A 12,559-nucleotide genomic window follows, 5' to 3' on the forward strand; every position below is an offset into this window, starting at 1 on the left:
AGGGGAGATAGTCCTAGACCTTAGTCCTAGGAATATTGATAAATTATTCCATCTCCCAAGAGTCAATTAGTATGTGAAGATAACCTATGATTAGGAAGAAACATGGTATCAAGAGAATGAAAACAAAGCCACAAAGATCATACAATCATCATTTTTTATTTACAGAAAACTAGTGGGATGTAGAGCCATGTTTTCCTTTATCCTCAATTCTGGCATTCCACATTAAGAATAGATCTCCATCTTCAAACTTTCTACTTACCATTCTTCTATCATAGAGTTTCTTAACTTGTAGTTGCAACTTTTGGTTCTTAAGAGATGCTTCTCTCCTAGTTTTTGTCAATCCTACCAGTTCATCCAACCTTTATTGCATATCATCAATGATATCCTCATAATACATTTGAATGTAATTATACAAACTCACCAGGTTGTTCTGAGGCATTCTTGCTCGGATTCCATACACCATATCAAATGGAGCTATACCAATGGCTTTCTTCATAGTTACCCTGTTAGCCCAAATTGCTACTTGTAACTTGGAATCCCATGCTTTCTTGTGATCATCCAAGGTTCTCTTAATAACCTTCAACATGCTCTTATTTGTGGATTCAGCTTGTCCATTCCCTTATGGATGATAAGGAGAAGATGATGACCTTTTTATTCCATATTTATCACAAAATTTAATGAATTCCTCAGACCTGAAGCACATTGCATTGTCTGTTACAATTTTTTGAGGGCAACCAAATTTGGAGATAATATTATTTAGTAGGAAATTATTGGCAACTTTACTTGTTGCATTTCTTGTGGGAATAGCCTCTACCCACTTTTTAAAGTAGTTAGTAGCCACTAGAATCCAAGAATAGCCAGTGCTAGAGTTGGGGGAAATCTCTCCTATTAAATCCATACCCCATTGTTGAAAGGGTGCTTGAACCTCTACTAGCTTCAATGGAGTATTACTTGAGAACTTTAGTTTTCTAGCAAACCTCTAACAAGGGTCACATTTCCTAATCATAATTTGGGCATCTTTGAAAAGGGAGGGCCACCAAAATCTAGCCCTCATCACTTTATGTGCAATGGTCTTGGCCATATAGTGTCCTCCACACACTCCAACATGCATTTCCCCCAAGACTTCTTTTCCCTCAAAATTTCTCCACCATAAATTTCCTTGGACAATTATGTATCTGATGGCTTGCAATTTAGTACTCCTCTTTTCATTTTCAAGCAAATTGGGAGGAGCTTCCATGTCTTGCATGTAATATCTAACATTGGTGTACCAATCACAATGATCCATGTCACATAAGTCTAATTTGAGGACATTGACCACCACATTTATCTGATTGTCATCCAAATTAGGTTTAGCCATGAGTTTAGCCAAAGCTTGACCTATTACCAACTTAGTTATCTATATTTCATTATTGAATTCTTGGATCCTATTGATCCATCTACACCTTCTGCTTGATACTTCCTGATGAGAAAATATATCCTTCACAACTGCAATAGGTACAAAAGAAATGATAATAGCACCTAATAGGTAGCATCTAAAATCCTTTATAGCCTTTACCAAAGCAAATGAATTTTTTTCATTTATCTCATATTTTAATTCAGCAAGTTGCAGTGACTTACTGAAGAAGGCAATGGGTTGTTCATATCCTTCTTCATTTTTCTGCAACAAGATTGCAACTATAGTGTGAAAGGATGCAAAATAAAAAATATGTATAGGCTTTGTGTAATCTAGATTTCTTAGTACTCGAGCATTTTTTATTATAGTTTTAATATCCTGGAATGCTTGTGAAGGCTCACCATTCCAATCTATAGTGGCTCCCTTCTTGAGCATCTTTGAGATAGGTCTACTAATTTCAAAAAAATTGGTAACAAACCTTCTAAGAAAATTAACTTGGCCAAAGAAGGATTGAATTCCTTTTACATTCTATGGCTTGGGGACTTTATCAATAGTTGCTACTCTCTCAAGGTCTATTTTCACCCCATTCTTGGACACTATATGTCCTACTAATTTTCTTTCTGTCACCCCAAATGTGCATTTCTTTGGGTTCAAGGATACTCCATATTCCAAAGCTTTGATAAAGATTTTCTCCAAATTCCTGCAGTGATCCTAAGCCTTCTTAGAATATGCTATAAGATCATCCTAGTATACAACCATAAATTTTTCAACATAATCATGAAATGCCACATCCATGGCTCTTTGGAAAGTAGCTCCTGCATTAATTAGGCCAAATGGCATCCTTACATATACATATGTTCCCCATGGGGTTGTGAAGTCTATCTTGAATTGTTCACTTTCTTTTACTAGAACTTGATTGTATCCAGAGAAACCATACATCATTGACATTAGCTCAAAACTAGTCACTTGCTGCAATATGGCTTCCATATTAGGTAATCCATAATTGTCTTTCAAAGATGCAATGTTCAAGTTCCTAAAATTGACACATAATCTTATGTCTCCATTCTTCTTTCTGATAGGTACCAAATTTGAAACCTAGGTGGAATGCCTAATTGGTTTGATTATCCCCCCATCCCTTAGTTTCATCAACTCTTCTTGCATTTTGGGAGCTAGGGTAGGGTTTATTGGTCTTTGTTTCTGTTTGAAAGGTTTTATATTATATTTTAATGCTATGACATGCTGGAACAAATCTTCCCTATAGGCCTTAAGGTCATCATATGACCATGCAAAAACATGTCTATACTTCCTAAGCAAGTCAATCAATGTTTTTCTAATTCTAGCATGCAGGTTTTGGCCAATATAAACTTTTTTGGGAGCTTCATCAGTACCCAGGTTTATCTCTTCTAATTCATGAGGCTTAGGGTCCTTAACTCTTGGTTTTACTCTATCCTGGTTATCAAAAATATTTTCCAAGACCACTAACCCCTTTGGCACCTTGTTGGTTTTCAACTGCATGATCTCTTGGCCAAAAATGGTTTGCTTACCATCTATGGTTTCGCTTAATTCACTGCAATCCATTTCTTGACCATGGTACTTGTCTTCATTTAACAAAAAGTTTATAATGTCTTTGTCATCTTCAAAGACTTTCCAATTTTCAATGTTATCAGGTATGGAAAGTCTACTTTGTACCTCAATTTGAGATATTCTAGCAAATGATATCTCCTTAGGCTTGATTGCTACATTTTCTAACAAATTAGTCATCTTATTTTGAGTCCTATCTCTCCATGAGATACCAAATGCATCAAAACATTCTATCTAATCCCAAACTACATTTCTATACTACTTTAATCTCCTATTCTTGGATGCATAAGTTTCTATTATCTAGGAGATAACTAATTCAGAACCCCCTATGACATGTAACTTCTTAATTCCATGATGTGTGGCAACTTTCGATCCTAGCAACAATGCCTCATATTCTACAATATTATTTGTACAAGAAAACTTCAAAGTAAATGAATATCTAAAAGTATTTTTCTCAGGGGGGACAAAAACTACCCCTACCCTAAAACCTTCTTTTGAACTTTCCCCATCAAAAAAAATTGTCCATAATACTGGTGAGTTAGTGCAACATTCAACTTCATGTTCAATGATAGCAGGTAAATTTTTAACTTCTTGAATAATCAATTCAGCCCTGAAGGCATTTATACTAGTATCTAAGAAACAAGTGAAGTCTTTGTCAATTTGTTTCACTAAAATGTGACTAGCCCTGGGCTCTCTATTTACCTAGACCACTTTATCCCCTATGTGGAAAGTAGCATAAGTCAAATCAAATTGCAGGCTTCCCCACATGGTAGCACTCCATTTTTTGGAGAGTAACATTCCATAGTGTGGAGGTATATCCACTACAAGGACAGACATGGTTAACTCTACTTCAGGATATGCAGCTAATTTGAATGGTAAAGCATTTATGGTGCCTATGATTGGAACTTTCCTAGCATCCATTCCTTTGCATCTACCCTACTTGGTGTCCACTTTTAACCCTAAGGCTTCCATTACTTTGAAAGGCATTATGGTGTTAGAAGCCCCTGAGTCTATCATACAATTTTTTAGGGTCTTCCCTTTTATGATCAGACTGAGGAAAAAAGGGTCAATATCTTCTATAAATGCCACTGAGGAATCATCTAAAAACATTTGGGGAATTTGGGATATGATACCACTTTCCTCGACTACTAATGGGGTTTGTTGGGAAACAATTTGTTCTACAACAATATTATTGTTTCCTATCCCCCCCAACCATGATAAAGCCTTACTCTTATGTTCTTCAATTCTAAGAAGTTTAGAAAAAGGTACTTTTATAGTAATTTGGGACAACATATATATCATATCAACAGGTTCAACAATAGTGGGTTTTACAAGAGTACCTAGAGTTGAAGTCTTTTGAAAAGAAGACACCACTATTTGCTTGATAGTATCAAGTTCTAATTTCATTGGTTGCACAACTGGTTTTTCTATTTCATTTATTCGAAACTTAACCTTCTTTTTTGGTTCCCACTTCTTTCCCTTGTTTTCATTGATCTTAGGCACATCCACATTGACTTTCTTATTTTGATCATTCATCTTATGGGTGATATCTTTTATGAATACACTGGATGGCTTTCCTACATCATTTTTTTTTTTTTTAAAGAGGGGTAAATGCTTTGACCTAGAGCTATGAACCAATGAGGCAAAAAATGGGGGACCTCATCCCCATGAGATTTGAAACTTGATGGCAAGGATAATAACACAACAACTTAACCATCACAACATGCCACTATTGGCGATGGCTTTCCTACATCATTATTTACTATTCTATTTCTCAAATTGTAGTTACTATGGACCTGAGAAATCATTTCTACTATGATTCTGTCAATCTCTTCTTTGGAGGGCATTCTTAAGCTTGTGTGACCTACATCAGAAGATGTAACACATACCTTATCTGTATCATAACCTTCATCATTTGAAAGCACTTTCTGATGATGTAAATGATAAGCAATTCTCTGATGTGTAATATCATTTTTTAGGTTCCTTAGAATCAGAATCTACAAATTCATCACACATGCTCACCATATTGCAACTTATATCATCATGGCTTTTCTCTTCACTTCCTTCTTTAGGCTGCACACCTTGATCATGGGCAAATGACTGAGCAATTGCACAATAATCAGCAGAATGAGGTGATTGACATACAATGCACCATGGTACATCATCATTCATATTTATAGTATTCCTTTGCAGGGGATCTCGGGTACCCTTATCCTTCACATTTTGTGTCTGGTTGGGGACTGGCTTACCATCCTTCCACTAGGTGGTGTAAGGGTAATTTTGCATTCTATGTTGCCTATTGAAATTGTTATTATTTACAGGGGTTCTCTCAGTAACATTTGGCTTATTGAAACTAGTGGGATTCATCTTCTTTAGTAATTCCAAGACCTAGCCTATAGTAGGTTCTTATGGCTTTTTTCCTATAGGAGTTTTATCACCCTCCCTTTTGTTATTGTTCTTGGGATTAAAAAGCTTTGGATCATCCCTCCTACCTAGTTTTCTAGATGCCTTCCTATTATTCTCTATATTTACTACAATTTTATAGGCATTCCTTAAAGTCTTGGGATCCTTATCCCTCAATTGATAAGCCATTTTTCTATCAAAAGCATTGAAATATGCTGTGAGATAGACATCCTCATTTAACCTCATAACTTGAAATAGTCTGTACATACCTTTCTAGAATCTTACATTGAAGTCGAATGTGGAATCATTGGAATTCTTCTTGATGTTGTTGAATTCATTTAACATGAATCCTACATTAGTGTTGTCTCCATATCGCTCCTTGAATAATTTGTCCAAGTCACTCCACGAGGTGATACTATCATCATGCAACCTCCTAAACCAATCCCTTGCATCCTCAGTTAGCGAATGCAAAAAAAAATTCATTACCATATCTTCATGTTCAACTTCATTATCATTCAACATATCAATGAAAATTCTCAAATGTTCTTCACCAGTAATAGCATTATTCCTAAAGAACTTAACCACTTTTTCTTTTAAATCAAACGATATGGGATGTGGAGCACCAGGAATACCAGCAAATGATATTTGTCTATACTTTTCTAGATATATACAGGTTTCTTCTAGAAACTAGGAACATTTGAGGTACTTGCTATGTTAGGTTGGTTTAGAGGAGTAGCTTGGGACTGTTGAGGTTAGACAAAGGGGACCTCGGTGCTAATAGTGGATGATGAGGTAGGAGAAAATTGGGATATTCCCTAAGTTGAGATTATTGGACCACTAGCTGGTGCTAGAGTTGTAGGTGGGATGGACAAATTGGGCCATGAAGAAAATGCAGAATTAGATTTTATGAATTGGATTTTTCTCCTAGTTTTTGCAGCTTGAGCTTCATTCTCAACCTTCTCAAGTTCTTTTGCAAGATCTTTCTTCTCCTTTCTAGCCTTTTCCAGCTCTAGATCTAATTTTTACATGGAGGGTTGTATGGGTTTGCTTGGTAGAGCTTGAGGTTCATTTATTTGGATTCCTATAGCTTTTCCTTTCCCTTTATTTGGACCTTTTGTAGTGGGCTCTACAGGGTCCACTTGAACAAGTTTATAGGCTTGGACTTGAGAAATAACTATTTCTCACCTTTGATTCAAGTGTTTTCCTTGTTCTTGAACTTTAGCTCTCAGATTGTCTACATCTCCAAATACATCAATATGGAGAGTTGTGGTATTTTCTTCTAACTTTTTATTGTACTCCTTCAAGGAAGCCATCCTTCTCAATAGAGTATCCCTTCTATTATGGCATCCAAGGTGGATTGCTCCTTCTACTTTTCAAGATGAATGCATTTAGCTTCTTCTTCAACAATCCATTTCTTCAAAACTCCTATCTCAGAATGCACTTCTTTAGGATCCACCAAAGTAGCCTCTGAATCAGCAAGATCATCTAGATCTATAAGATTGGGCTCCATGTATGGGGATGCTCTAAGATTAAAAGGATCATCAAATGAACTCCTAAATCCTAGCCTATAGTTCATATCTACTATGGGATCAGGCCTTGATGAAGCAATTCCTACTGTGGACACATCTTTGTCCTGAAAAACTCTCTCATCTGGTAATGGGGTACTGAAAATGCCTTCTAAGAGTCTTGTAGTTTTTGATTGAGAACTAAGTGAAGAAGACTCTCTTCCTAATACTGGTTGATACTAGGAATTGACGGATGCATTACCTCTGGGTTTCCAGGTGGGATTTGGATCTGTCCTTCTCTTATTTTGGTTCTTCCTACCACCTTGGGTTAAATCAGTATACATTGGTACATCAAGATTGGCTCTCATATAAGCTCTTGTGTTCTTTCTCTTGTCAGCCATATTCAACTTTTGTTAAAATAAGCACTAGCTTCAAAACCTTGACTGAGTCACCACCCTATTCTTGGGAAAATACACAATGACAGTTATTCCTGACTCAAAGGAAACAACACACAAATAGAGATAAAAATATTTGACACAGATAGACCAATCAATGATGTTGTAAGACTACAACTCTTGCTTGTTAGATAAGATACTTGGATAGGCTAGATACGTCAATGTGTAGTTGTGGTACTTGGGCTATTCTCTCTTTAAATTCTCAAGGTTTATCACTAAAACATTCACTTATAACCATCGGAAAAACTTAGATAACCTAACACACACGTACAAAACAGAACCAAAGAAACTACAATACTTTTCATAGATGTGTTGGACAAGTCCCCAGTAGAGTTTCCATTTTGTTGGTGTTTTAAAACTACTATGCAACAAAATGCTTAATACCAAGATGACAATACTCACACAATCTAAAGACTAGCCAATTCTTATTAGAAATTGTATGTGCAAACCATTTGGTCCCAACTTCAACAAAACCACGAGTGGTTTTCTACTCTTTAGGCTCTGTAAAACCAGGGTGGGTATACCCAGGGATGATTCAAGACTAGGAAATACTATATGAGGATTATTTTAGTTTCATTCTAATTCTCATCTCAAATCCTCAAATACATGCACAATTCTTGATAATTTGATAAACACATCCCATATAACAGATATGGCCAAAATTATTCTATAGATCTATAGGTGCTCTCAGCAATAGTGACTAACTAAAGCTAAAACATTCCATGCAAACAAGTACTGGCCAACTTTGAAGATCTATAGGAAATAAAAGTAAAATTGATTTAATTCTACATTTTTGACAATCATTTATGACACATTTTTGTTTCAGCTTGATCAAATTTGATCAGTGCCTAATCCATTAGGGTTCTGAGTCTACAACAAATTCTTAGATCTAATTTGTTGCCTTACAACAATTTTTATCAGCAATTCTTATCATAATTCATCATTCAAAAATCCTTTCCCCTACTACAACAATCTTACCAAATTCATCAAAGATTTTACTTAATCCATTGAATTAATAACAATGATAAACAAATATACAACCTAACTGGATTGAATTCAATTGCACAAGCCTTTACTTATACAATATCAAGACAACCAAGTGATCAAAAGGAGATAAGATTTAGAAAGAATTGATATGGGGATAGCTCATAATTTGTATTCATTTTCTTTGAAAATTGTATACATTTACAATAAACTTAGAATGACCTTTGGAAGAAACACAGGGATCATTCTATTATCCATGTATTCTTAGGAACTAAAAGAAAAAATACATCACAAACTTGTTCCAAACAATGGACCAAAATAGATTAAGTATATCACTTAGAAAAATAGAATTTGGACCCTTTCTCTAGCCTTGGAATCTCACTTATATAGTGTGAGATGCAACAAGCTTAAGGCTAAAAGAAAATGACAGGTGTCCTTTACAAGGAATATTTACATACACCTATCACAAAATGACAAAAATATGGGTAACAAAAGATATCCAAATCAAAACATTCTTTTAGGTGGGTCAGCTTCTATCACATGCTCTAATGTTGCTGAGTTGGCTACTATTCTTATCCTTCTTCGTATGCAACAACAAAATTAACCAATTATGAAGTTTGTTCTGATGATGGCACGCCAACCTCCACCTATGGGTTTTCACTACCTTTATCTTGTATGGTGGGAACAACATCTACCTTTTCCCTTTCTTTAGTTGTATCAACATTTTGTGGTTCCAAGTCTACAACTGAAAGTGATAGATTATTCTTGTCTTCTTCGTCCAGTTGGGCTTGAGTAGTGATGTTATCAATGATTTGGATTTCCTCACCTTGCACTTCATCACTATCATTTTCACCTTCATCAAACTGTTCACCAGGAGTCATTTCTACCATCCACTTGTCAAATAATGTGTCATCTAGCCAATTGAATTGTGAAATATCCCTCTGTCTTTCTAGCACATATTCAACTTCATTATTAATGGCAATGAATTCTTTTTTTAAAGAATCAAAGAATATTTGGCCCTTCACCATTTCTTCTATTGTGGTAGCCCACCATGCATGCCCTATTTCATTAATGACTTGATTCATTCTTAAACAGAATAAATCATCAAGTTCCTTTGCCCATTCATCTTTTCTTTTCAAATTATTCTTTTTATCTAGGGCACGAGGAAACAAACTAAATTTTTGGCTCTTGTACTTGTTCAAGTAGCCTACTATTATTTTTTGTAAATGAATCCTTTTATTATCAAAATTAGCAAGATTAGAAACAATATCAAATGTTTTTTTCAATTTGATAAAAAGAATCATCCATAACAGAGAAACACAAAAATGTTATTTCTTTCTCCCTTCTTACTCATTTATTCACAATAGGCATTAGAGTCTCATCATTGGCTTTCAAATCCTCCCAGATACTGATCACCCTAGCCAACTGATCATAAATTAGTGGCCATTCAACTTTGTCTCCCAAATATGTGAGAGCTTTTCTTAGTTTATCTTCATATTTGGATTCTAATTCTACATGTAAGGCCCACAGTTTACGTTTTTCTTCTTCAAAATCCTCAGCAGTGGAGTATTTTGGCTTTTAGGGTGTATCTGGTATTTCTATGAGGGGGGTGGATTTGAAGGCTTCAACTGGGGGGCAAGGGTATGTTATTCTTGGCCTAGTCGATTTTCCCAATAGCTTGTTCTCAAGCTCAATTCTCTTTTTCACCTCTTTATTGTAGGCATCCACCATTGTTTCATACTTGCTCTATAGCTCAGTCATTTCATTTTCTTCCCTTTCAATAGTAGCCAAGGAAAATTGAGAATAATCCATATTCATGTGGGCTGCCTATACATGTGAGGTATCAACAACTCTCCTCACAATGATACTCCCTGTTAGTCTTGAATCATTAGGCTATGATGGAGCAGCCCTAGATCCTCTTCTTAATGACCACATAACAAGAGCAGCTTGGTCATTATTGAATGCAGTTCGCAAGAACTCCTTTTTATCTAGATCTTGCAATCCCAAATTATTTGACACAGAATTAAAAATCAAGGCATCAACAATGTCCCAATTGGGAAATAATAAAATATTTTTAGCCTTTACCATCTGTCTCCCCTCTTTAGGGGTTATATTATGGAACTCTTGTATCATTTGTTCCTTTATTTTATCCTTAATGGAGGCTTCATCCATCACTGGATGCTCTACTTTCATATTTTTACATCTTTCCTCAAAAATGTGCATGTTTGCTCTCCAGGCAAACTGATGGAAAGCCCTAGACCTTACAAAACTATCATTAGACAAAAATTGATGACTGGCTTGGTCTAAAATAGGGTCTAATTCCCTTCCCTTGAAATTTTCTATAGTTAACTCAAAACTTGGCATAGGAGGCTCCTGGGGGTTTCCTTCATCAATCTCTACCTAGGTGACAAAGGCTCCCCCTTGTGATCTAATTTGTTCAATTTTCTCATCAATGAGCTGCTCCTCCTCAATTCTCATAGGGGTTTGGGAAGGTGAGTAACCTTCATCATGTGGTTTCTCTTCCCTTATTATCTTTCTTCTCTTAAGAGAGGGTTCAGGTGGCCTTTCTTCAAAACTAGCACTAGTAGATTCAACTATCTATTTTCCTTTATTCACAATGGGCCTTTGATCCTGAATGCCAGTATATCCTATCCTCCTTTGCACAACCAATGGGCTTGCCCTTATATTGGGAGTGAAACCCAATCTTCTCATCATTTCCCTGGCTTTTTCTAGAAAAGAATCAATGAAATGTTGCTTCTTCTCATTCATTACCTCCATTATTTCAGGGAATGTACTCATAATCTTATTTATTCTATCTGTAGTAGTCACAAAATTACTAAGAGGGTTGTAATCTTTATCAAAATAATTAATAAAATCCAAAACTTTTGAATAGACTCTCCATTTTTCTTTCTTTGTTTCTTGCTCTTGCAGAGAGTACTCATTCCTTATTACATCTTCAAGGAAATAAAATTCATGTTGAACTAGACGAAGCTTGATTCTATGCCTAAGAGAAGAATTAAAGAAATCTTCTGCATCACAAAAATGAGAGTGAGATATTGCCATTTTATACTGATCCAAAAAAATTTAGAGGAAGACCCACCCTTCCTTGGTTATTAAAAACTGGTGGGCTACTGTGCAAGTGGGAAAAATTGATCATGTTCCCCTTTTGTGCAAAAAGGCTTCTTCCACTTCTCCCAACTGCCACAAAAATTCAGCCACTCCTACTTTTAAGGGCACTTGGTAAGGTAGTACATGGGGTATCCCTTTGAATCCATAAACTCTAATGATAGTTGAAACTGAATATGGGATGACATCTCCCCAATTATGTGAAACTTTTAGATTATGGGGTTTGTCCATAGGCCTAAAAAGGTGCATTAGTACCTTAGGAATTCTAGGATTGTCACTCAATATGAGGCATCTTAATTTGGAGGCAAAGTTCCTATCAAATCTAACAAAAATAGAATTTTTTTCCTCTCATGTCATATCTACACTCCATAATTGAACTGGTAGTGTTTCCCCCTCTTGTTCTTTGTTCAAAACCATTTCTTTACCAAAGTATGTAGCCCCCTTAAACAGAAACATGTGCATCAATAAGGAATATTGGCCCAAAACCTTTTCAACCTTAGCCTTTGCAATCCCCACCAATTCACTGTGAATCTCATCAACCAGATAAGAAGCAAAATCAAAAATTATTTCCACGCCAAATGAGGAGATTTGAGTGATCATATACATAAAACTCACATGGATAAAGTCTTCTTCATCCTCTCCAAAAACTATGCATAGGGTCCTATATATCTCTACTACCCTAGCACTGAAGCATGATTTCTTAAAAGGTTCTTTAGAGGATGATGTTATTGTTGGTAGGGTTCCAATTCTACCAATGTGGGCCTTTAGAGCACCTTGTCTAACTACATCCTTCTTTAACATATATTCTTTTTCTAATTCTGTCAAATCAATGGGCACATGATACCTAGTGAGAGGTCCCAAATAGAAAACTTCCCTAATCTCTTATGGATTGATGGTGATTAAAACTTCACCATCTATTCTTCTCACTACCCTAGTGGCTTGATCATAACTCTTCACCATGGCCTCAAAGAGGTCACAATCCATAAACACACTAGGAACAACTAGCTTTTTGAGGTTGAAATTCCATATATTAGCATGTGGGGCATACAATTTCCTTTTTACAAACCATTTCTTGAACAAATTCAAACTAGTTTGCATGGTTTGAACATCCT

This window comes from Cupressus sempervirens, chromosome 4 (assembly GCF_028749045.1).
Source record: "Cupressus sempervirens isolate cs-2001-9-10 chromosome 4, ASM2874904v1, whole genome shotgun sequence".
NCBI classification, from domain to species: Eukaryota; Viridiplantae; Streptophyta; class Pinopsida; order Cupressales; family Cupressaceae; genus Cupressus; species Cupressus sempervirens.